The 9,177-nt window shown below is 38.1% G+C and overlaps 1 long non-coding RNA gene and 3 other non-coding genes across 4 annotated transcripts; 3 read left to right on the plus strand and 1 right to left on the minus strand.

Moving 5' to 3' along the window:
- Positions 1–1,198: 1,198 nt before the first annotated feature.
- On the minus strand, positions 1,199–1,317 carry LOC149879775 (5S ribosomal RNA). The gene has a single exon (XR_016446589.1). It is a non-coding gene; the product is annotated as a 5S ribosomal RNA (ribosomal RNA).
- Positions 1,318–5,131: 3,814 nt separating this feature from the next.
- LOC149879776 (uncharacterized) lies at positions 5,132–7,076 on the plus strand. The gene is made up of 3 exons (XR_016446209.1): positions 5,132–5,349; positions 5,531–6,421; positions 6,689–7,076. It is a non-coding gene; the product is annotated as an uncharacterized LOC149879776 (long non-coding RNA).
- A 111-nt stretch (positions 7,077–7,187) lies between these two features.
- On the plus strand, positions 7,188–7,379 carry LOC149879777 (U2 spliceosomal RNA). Its single transcript, XR_016446696.1, has one exon. It is a non-coding gene; the product is annotated as a U2 spliceosomal RNA (small nuclear RNA).
- A 110-nt stretch (positions 7,380–7,489) lies between these two features.
- Positions 7,490–7,653, plus strand: LOC149879778 (U1 spliceosomal RNA). Its single transcript, XR_016446720.1, has one exon. It is a non-coding gene; the product is annotated as a U1 spliceosomal RNA (small nuclear RNA).
- The last annotated feature ends 1,524 nt before the right edge of the window (positions 7,654–9,177 follow it).

The raw sequence follows: 9,177 nt of genomic DNA on the forward strand, positions 1-9,177 counted from the left end.
CAGCAAGCGTGATCGACCGGTTACAATCCCGGAAATCACTCGACGGCGGAACAAAATGTGACAGTCACAACAGTGAAAACGAGTCGCTGTAATAAAAAACAATGACGATAATAATAGTTAAAATAACAAACAGTAGCAATAAGAAAATCGATATCAATAGTGACAACGAAAATAATGACAACGATGAAGATAACAATAACGACAATAACAAAAATTAACGATAGCATCGATAAACTAACGATAATAGTAATACTGACAATAGCAACGACCACAAAAAAATAAGCATTAGCAATAACGATCTAACAGTAACAATAGTAACAACAACAGCAGCAGCAACAGTAACAACAATTGTCAACCATTTATGCATATCGCATATTGGATTCTGGTGCGGTGAAATGCATTCTTTTACTACCGTTCATTATTTTCATGAAAACAGCTCTGATTCCTACGTGTTGATCTTAGAAAGAAACGACAACGACCGAAACATTTTGGCAAGTTGACACGTCAATACGCAACGTTGCCAGAGATACGTAACGACGATTGACGAATCTTACAAATTTTTGCTCTTCAAAGCTAGTTTTGCAGTCTTTTCGTCATTTCGACAAAACTAGGGAACATTGACATCGTGCAACTTTAGACTTGCGAGGGTTTCTTTCATGGCCGCCGAGAGGACGGGGAAGATTCCCGGGTATCCCCGTGTATCTACAAACGATATTTTAAAAATCATTTTTTTAAAAGATTTAAATAGTTTTGACTTTTAAAAGATTTCATTAACTTTCGTTTTTAATTTTTAATGACTAGAGCACACTTCTATTGGTCCTGGGTATGTAATTGATCACAACGAGGGCCCCTTAAGAAAACTTCCCCTGGGCCCTCGTTGACTATGGTGGCTATAGTCCCTTTAACCGTTGCCCTTGTTGTTCAGCATCAAAACTAGCTTTCTGGCTTTTGTGCGAGGAAAAAGAGCGCCATTTTCTTTCCCTCAGAGATGCGGAGACGGAAGAAGCGCCCTCACACACCTTTCGACCAGTCGCTCCCCTTTCAATCGACACCACCCAGGCAGGGCCGTGTTTATGCATATTCTTTTGCAGGGGATGAGTTCTGTGTATCTTAGAGTCAACTGAAAAAGCAGATTTTGTAAAGAAAAGGGAGTCCCCTTTGGCGACTTTTTTTTTTTTTTTTCGTAAACGGTTGCAAAAGCCTACGGCACCAGGAGTTCCCAGGCGGTCACCCATCCAAGTACTACCCTGGCCCGACGATGCTTAACTTCCGTGATCGGACGAGAACGGGTGTATTCACCGTGGTATGGTCGTAGGCAATAGTGTACGGCTTTAATTTAAAATTTAAAGTTTCTAACGCCTTAACAATAATTTTTAACGGATGTGTGGCTATGAAAATAGCCTTTTGTGTTGTTTATACCGCCGTTTACTGGGCTGCTGGCTTTGGAACCTTCTCGTTCTTTTTGGGAAGCAACACAGCTTGAATGTTTGGCAACACACCGCCGCTCGCAATTGTAACACCTGACAACAACTTGTTTAACTCTTCGTCGTTGCGAACAGCTAGCTGTAAGTGACGAGGAATGATCCTGGCTTTTTTGTTATCGCGTGCAGCATTACCAGCTAACTCTAAGATTTCGGCGGAGAGGTATTCCAAAACTGCAGCTAAGTAGACCGGTGCGCCTGAACCGATGCGATTGGCGTAATGCCCTTTGCGCAAAAATCGGTGAACGCGACCAACAGGAAACTGAAGACCCGCTCTAAAAGATCGAGTTTTTGCCTTGGCCTTAGCTTTTCCTCCTTTTCCACGTCCTGACATTTTATTTTCTAACACAAGCAGAGACAGACAGACGGACCAGAGATCTCGTGCGCCTTTTTTTTATTTTAAACAGCAAAAAGTTTGCTATTCTTATCAAAATAGAGTGGTCTCAAAGTCAACCTTTTTTTAACCAATAGTAAAAAAGAAATAAACGATGCTCAAACAACTTAATCTTTTAAGAACCAATAGAAGTGCATATGACGCAAGAGTTTTCAAGTTGGAGGCTACAACTTTATCTTAAATTAAATCCAGTTGCAATGCAATGAAAACAAACGAAAAGAATTTTTACTGTTAGGCCCGTCGAAATGTCAGACGCACAAAAAACCGGAGGAAAACAAGCGCCAAAGGTGGCGAAAAAAGGCGAGAAGCGCGCCGGTAAGAAAGGTGGTAAAATCGCTGGAACTGGTGACAAGAAGCGCAAGAGAAAGAGACGAGAGTCTTATGCCATTTACATTTACAACGTCCTGAAGCAAGTTCACCCTGATGTCGGTGTTTCTTCTAAAGCAATGAGCATCATGAATTCTTTCGTGAACGACATTTTCGAAAGAATTGCTTCTGAAGCTTCGCGGCTCGCCCTTCAAAATAAGAAATCTACGATCTCTTCGCGTGAAATTCAAACCGCCGTGCGCCTTTTACTTCCCGGTGAACTTGCTAAACACGCAGTGAGCGAAGGCACCAAGGCTGTTACCAAGTACACCAGCAGTAAGTAGATCAAAATCCGCTCAAACGGCTATTTTTATAGCCACGCATCTTTTAAAAACATTAGACGCATTAACGAAATAGGTTCAAATGAAAATATCTGTTGCAATCGCTATATTTAATTGTGCAAACAATGCCAAGTGCAGAATAGCTAAACTAGCTGCTAAAATAAAACACTTAAACTGCTGCATCCGTCCTAGGCTATGAACAACTTAAAACCTTTTTTTTTCTTCTTCAAAATTGCTCTCAAACTCCCCTTTTCTAGAATATACATCGACCTAAAAAGCACGGAGCAGTTACCGGTGAGGTTACTGTGACTTTCAAACTCAATTAGTGTAATTGTTACTACCTGACAAAGTCCTAAATGCCGCGCAACGTTTTAAAGAAATGTGTACCTATGAAAATAGCCGTTTGATGAAGGATTGAGCAGTACAGGTTATTTCTTGTCCACTTTTGCGGTGGCACTCTTTGCAGCGACTTTCTTCTTAGGTGCTGTTTCAGCTTTCTTTACCGCGGGTTTTTTAGCAACCGGTAGCTTGGCGCTCCTTTTTAACTGGAGCGCATGAAATAGCACCAGCGCGACTAATCTTAGTGAGAGCAGTTCTACTTTTGAAAGTGTATGAGCAACGCTGGCTTCTAAAAATCCATTAGTCGATTGTCGCTATACCTATGCTGCCACGCAAACTCAATAGTGGTGGGGATCACAAACACGCAAGATAGTACGACTGCAAGAATATTTAATGCGTTGGCAAAGTGTTCAAAGTATTCAAATGTTGTCAGCAAAATTGTTACATCAACGGGTAAAGAAAACTGACGTTCTGTAAAGCTATCAAAATGTATCAAGGTGTAGAAAAAGTCTAATTAAAACAGTTAATAGTACCGCTGTCATTTTGTAGATGATTTTTTATGGATTATGTTAGTTATGGAAAAATAATTGGTGCATGAAAGGGTCAATGGGATAGTTACGAAACTACAAATGTTGTTAATGTTTGTAAGAAAATAAGACCGAGGAAGTAGACACAGTGTAATATCGTCAGTACAAATCATAATCTGATCACAATCGGAAAAAAAAAGAAGAAGAAGAATACAGTTTTGTTTGTAAATTTTTTTTTAATGACTCATAAAAAGGCTTGGGTACTAGTGATAACCCACAAGCTCTAAAATATCTAAAAAGATGCACTGTCTTCCGACCAGAGTTTCGGCACGGAAAAAACACATACTACAATTTAGTCACTGTGTATTAAGGTATGCATCAAATACTTGCCAATCGCATTTCGTTCATTTCGGGGTTTCGGGAAGGGGAATGATAAAAAAAAAAAAGAAAGAATTCGCAACTGAGCGTCCGCGGTGCACCCATCTTACTAGGCTGCGCGAGTAAGCAGAAACCGTTACTATGCTCTTAGCTAAACCAATGATATTTATACTAACTAGATGTAAAACTTCAAATAAATTTCGTAAGAAATTGTGAAGCAAGTTTTTTAAGTTTTTAAAGCCGGTAGCCTCTTTATTTAAACTGACAATAATTCGTTTGTTTTAATCGATGTTTTTATGATTCTGGCTGGCAAAAAAAAACTTGCTTGGCAAAAAAATATGCTTCACTGCGAAAGCGCGAGTTAAATATCTAGTTAATATACACTTAACCGCAAAATTAACGCACCACATACATTTCGATTTATTTTAATTGTGGTCATATATTTTGACAAACGTGTTAAGAATAGAACACATGAACACAGTTATTTCGATGATAATAATAAAAGCGACTTTGAGGATGGTGAGAAAAGAAAAGAAAAGAAAGAAAAACAAACTAAAACTAGAAATATGGTAAGTAATAAAATTAAGGTAAGTAACAAAATAAACTAAGATGATTATTGTTGTTATGCACACTAATACAGCTTAAAATGTAACATTTTTGACTTATCAATATCTAGTGTTGCCACATCTTGATGTTGTTGCAGCCAGACAGCACCGTGGATTTCTTTTAATTAGAGGTGTAATCGTTTCTTGAAGGATATCTTCACATACGCGGATAAGACTTTGTCGCAACTCGTCTAGGTGGTGGATGTTGACTTCTAACACAGCGTGCCATTATGCCCCAAAGATGCTCTATTGGGTTCATATCTGGACTGCAAGCCGGCCACTCCAAAACTTGAATAGTAGCATTTTGTAAGTATTCAGTAACAACATGCGCCGTATGTGGTCTAGCATTATCTTACATAAGAAGGAATCCATCTCCCATGAACGATGCAAGAGGTACCAAAAAAGGTTTTAAAATGTCAGCTTATGTATCGTTGAGAAGTCAGAACAGACGTGTTGCTCAAATGACAGTTATCATTGAGCAACACATCTGTTCATACTAACTTTATACATACTTTTCTTTTAAAAGTGAGGTTTAGTTACAGCAAAACGTGCTGCTTATGAAAAGCTGCTACAATTTGGAAACTAAAACGGAATAAAGCCTACAAATGACGTCACAATAAACATTATTATCGACTTTGTATTTGATAAATCCGGGAAATACGTAATATTTTTCAAAATAAGTCGGAATTTATAAGTGGTGCGTTAATTTTGCGGTAAAGTGCATATCATTGAGTTTAACAACGGTGCAGTGGTTACGCGCAGTCCTACTGAAATTTTTGGTGTTGGCGTAGCGTCAAGAGCAGAAAAGGTGCTTTTAGCTTGTTTCGAAAAAAAAAAAGAAAATAAAAAAAAGGGAAACTAAACAAATTAAATCCTGTTTTATCTTCTCATACAGTAGCTGATGCCAAAACCAAGACAAGTGACAAGTTTAGAGGAGTTCACACAGTTTTTTTAACGATTTTTCAAGAATGCTTTAAGGTAATAAAAAGTACTGTGCTATTTTATTTTCAATCTTTTCACCTTATTTTGGTGTTTGTGTTTTAAAATTTGAAGCAGTTTAACCCCTATTGTTGTGCCCACTTTACTTTTTCAAGTCTTCAAATACTTAAGAATAGTTTCTGATGAAAAAATCCTTTCAAAAATAAATTTTCATTTTTAGAAGCATCAACTTTATGAAGGAGTAGTCACAAAAGACTTTCATGAGTGCAGTTACAGAGTTTGTTCTGAGTTCCTGGATTATCCAGAATGCAAGTTGCAATACTCTTTAGAGCATCCCACTCAATGAATAAGAAGTGGGAAATTCTTCTTGATTTTATTGGTGAGTGAAACAGAAATAGGATCTTTCTAAGACTTTTACCTATTTCTTTAGTTTGTTCATAGCTTTGTTTCATTTACAGTTATACTGACACAACCCCAATAAAGTAATGCTTAATTAGGTATGCTTTTCACTGGACAATCTATAGCTTCTTTGGAATGATCCCTTTAATTCGATTAAAGATATGCGATAAAATTTTAAAAAAATTACATACTCATTACATTTTGAACTGAACCTTTTGTTTGGCTTTCTCACATTATGTTTTATAGAGTTACTGCTAAAGTTAACTCAGCCTCAGGTAGCAAGTCTGATTATTGAAAATAAGTTATTGAAAGAGAATTTTGAGTGTTGTCCTGGGGCAAGGTTAAGGGTTAAGTTAGGTTAGCAGAGCATATAATATTGAAGCAGTTAAAGTTTCAAGAAAAAGGTAAGTCATGTTTCTTCGATAGTTTACCAGAACCATTTTTTAAAAGTGATAGTTTGAAAAAGTTGACCTTTAGCCAACAAGTAAACATCCTTTTAACTGACTTGGGAATTATATTTTTAAGTTTATTCTCCATCAATCCTGAGCTTCTAATTTGTACGCAAATACATTTGCAGGCTTAATTTAGGTTAGGTAATATGTTAAAAAATGTAATATTTAAAAAAAATACTTTGCTTATTGTTCCAGGTCTCATTAACTTTTACCACGCTCTGCGAGTTTGTGATTGGAAAAATGCAGATACAGTGTGCAAGGTATGTATGCTTTACCTTTGCTAACCTAATGCTGTGTCGGTTTAGTGTCATAAATTTTTTCATTTTCCATTTGTCATTTGATATTTTGTCAGTGGATGTTTTAGGTCACTTTTTAAAATTGTTTTACCTTTTTGTCAGTAAACATTTAAAGTGTTCATTTCTTGCAATAACTAAAGTATCTGAAAAATATTTTCTTGCTACTCAGTTTAAATTCTTAACTTAATTTGCACCATCCCAATTTTTAAACTTTCAAGCTTGTTTTTTTAGACTTTGTGAGGAATTACTACTTGGGAAAGGATCGAGGCTAATGACAAGCAAGTCCTCCTAAACTCTGCTGTTTCTTGGCGACCCTGGTGATGAATTAAAGTACTGTCATTACAACAGTTGAAAAGAACATTTAAATACAGAGGTTCTCAAAATGCTTTTTGACAGAGAAATCTGTCGGACGCTCATATACAGAGTTGATTTTCAGTTGTTCAACTTGGCCTTTGATCACATCTGCTGCCCAGCGTTAAATTTAAAAGCCTTTAAACGTTTTTTATGTTTTGGTTAATTGGGTTATTTTTGAAAGAAGCTTGTTATTTTTGAAAGAAGCTGGGTTATTTTTGAAAAAAAGCCCAAATGTTTTAGAGTGAAATTGATGCAGTACAAGAAAGCCATGTTTTCATCGTTGAAACTTAAAGTTACCCATCGACTTGATCATTCAAATGTCCACAAGTTTTTTCGTTGAGAGGGAGGGAGCCGGGACAAAGTCGTTGCAAAAAGTATCGCTTCTCGGCCTAATGGCTAAGATCAAGTGTAGTATCTGTTCTTATCAGTTTAATATCTGGTACGCCGGCATAGTCCGGCTCATATATTAATCTGATTTTTGGCATTTGGTCAAGGGATCGTAGGTTTACCTCGCCCTGACCGCGGGTTGCCTCGGCGTTGCACTACTGCTGAGCGCGGCCAATACTATAGAGAAGGAAAAAAAAAAAGCAAACAAACGGGACGATGCGGTGTGCAATCGAAAACCCACAATTGAGAAGATTGGGGCACGTCCGAGGCTGCCCACACAACGGGAAAAGCATACTTACCTGACGGGGAAGTAAACCTGATCAACATGGGGCTTCTTCCAGGGTGAGGCTCTTGCATTGCACTTCGCCTGGGCTGACCCCTGCGATTACCGCTAACGTCGGTAACTCGACCGTACAATTTCTGGTAGTGGGGGCCTGCGTTCGCGCTCGCCCCCTCCTCTAACGACTTAAAAAAAAAACCTCTCCTCTCACCCCTAAGAGTCTACTGCATATTTTGAGAGGCGCATACAAAGTCTGCTATAAGTGCAAATAAATTTTATTTATTTCAAAAGTTGTTGTTTTTTTTTTTTTTGTTTTTTTTTTTTTTTGTACAAAATCAATAAAAATCTAAGAATCGCAAAGAGGCAACCAAATAAGCATAGGAGCGACGAGAATCGTTTCAACGTGACAACCAGCAAGCGTGATCGACCGGTTACAATCCCGGAAATCACTCGACGGCGGAACAAAATGTGACAGTCACAACAGTGAAAACGAGTCGCTGTAATAAAAAACAATGACGATAATAATAGTTAAAATAACAAACAGTAGCAATAAGAAAATCGATATCAATAGTGACAACGAAAATAATGACAACGATGAAGATAACAATAACGACAATAACAAAAATTAACGATAGCATCGATAAACTAACGATAATAGTAATACTGACAATAGCAACGACCACAAAAAAATAAGCATTAGCAATAACGATCTAACAGTAACAATAGTAACAACAACAGCAGCAGCAACAGTAACAACAATTGTCAACCATTTATGCATATCGCATATTGGATTCTGGTGCGGTGAAATGCATTCTTTTACTACCGTTCATTATTTTCATGAAAACAGCTCTGATTCCTACGTGTTGATCTTAGAAAGAAACGACAACGACCGAAACATTTTGGCAAGTTGACACGTCAATACGCAACGTTGCCAGAGATACGTAACGACGATTGACGAATCTTACAAATTTTTGCTCTTCAAAGCTAGTTTTGCAGTCTTTTCGTCATTTCGACAAAACTAGGGAACATTGACATCGTGCAACTTTAGACTTGCGAGGGTTTCTTTCATGGCCGCCGAGAGGACGGGGAAGATTCCCGGGTATCCCCGTGTATCTACAAACGATATTTTAAAAATCATTTTTTTAAAAGATTTAAATAGTTTTGACTTTTAAAAGATTTCATTAACTTTCGTTTTTAATTTTTAATGACTAGAGCACACTTCTATTGGTCCTGGGTATGTAATTGATCACAACGAGGGCCCCTTAAGAAAACTTCCCCTGGGCCCTCGTTGACTATGGTGGCTATAGTCCCTTTAACCGTTGCCCTTGTTGTTCAGCATCAAAACTAGCTTTCTGGCTTTTGTGCGAGGAAAAAGAGCGCCATTTTCTTTCCCTCAGAGATGCGGAGACGGAAGAAGCGCCCTCACACACCTTTCGACCAGTCGCTCCCCTTTCAATCGACACCACCCAGGCAGGGCCGTGTTTATGCATATTCTTTTGCAGGGGATGAGTTCTGTGTATCTTAGAGTCAACTGAAAAAGCAGATTTTGTAAAGAAAAGGGAGTCCCCTTTGGCGACTTTTTTTTTTTTTTTTCGTAAACGGTTGCAAAAGCCTACGGCACCAGGAGTTCCCAGGCGGTCACCCATCCAAGTACTACCCTGGCCCGACGATGCTTAACTTCCGTGATCGGACGAGAACG

The sequence above is a fragment of the Hydra viridissima genome, unplaced genomic scaffold (assembly GCF_058129835.1).
Source record: "Hydra viridissima isolate aposymbiotic clone 2 unplaced genomic scaffold, HvirCarnegie_v1 scaffold_13, whole genome shotgun sequence".
In the NCBI taxonomy this organism is placed as follows: Eukaryota; Metazoa; Cnidaria; class Hydrozoa; order Anthoathecata; family Hydridae; genus Hydra; species Hydra viridissima.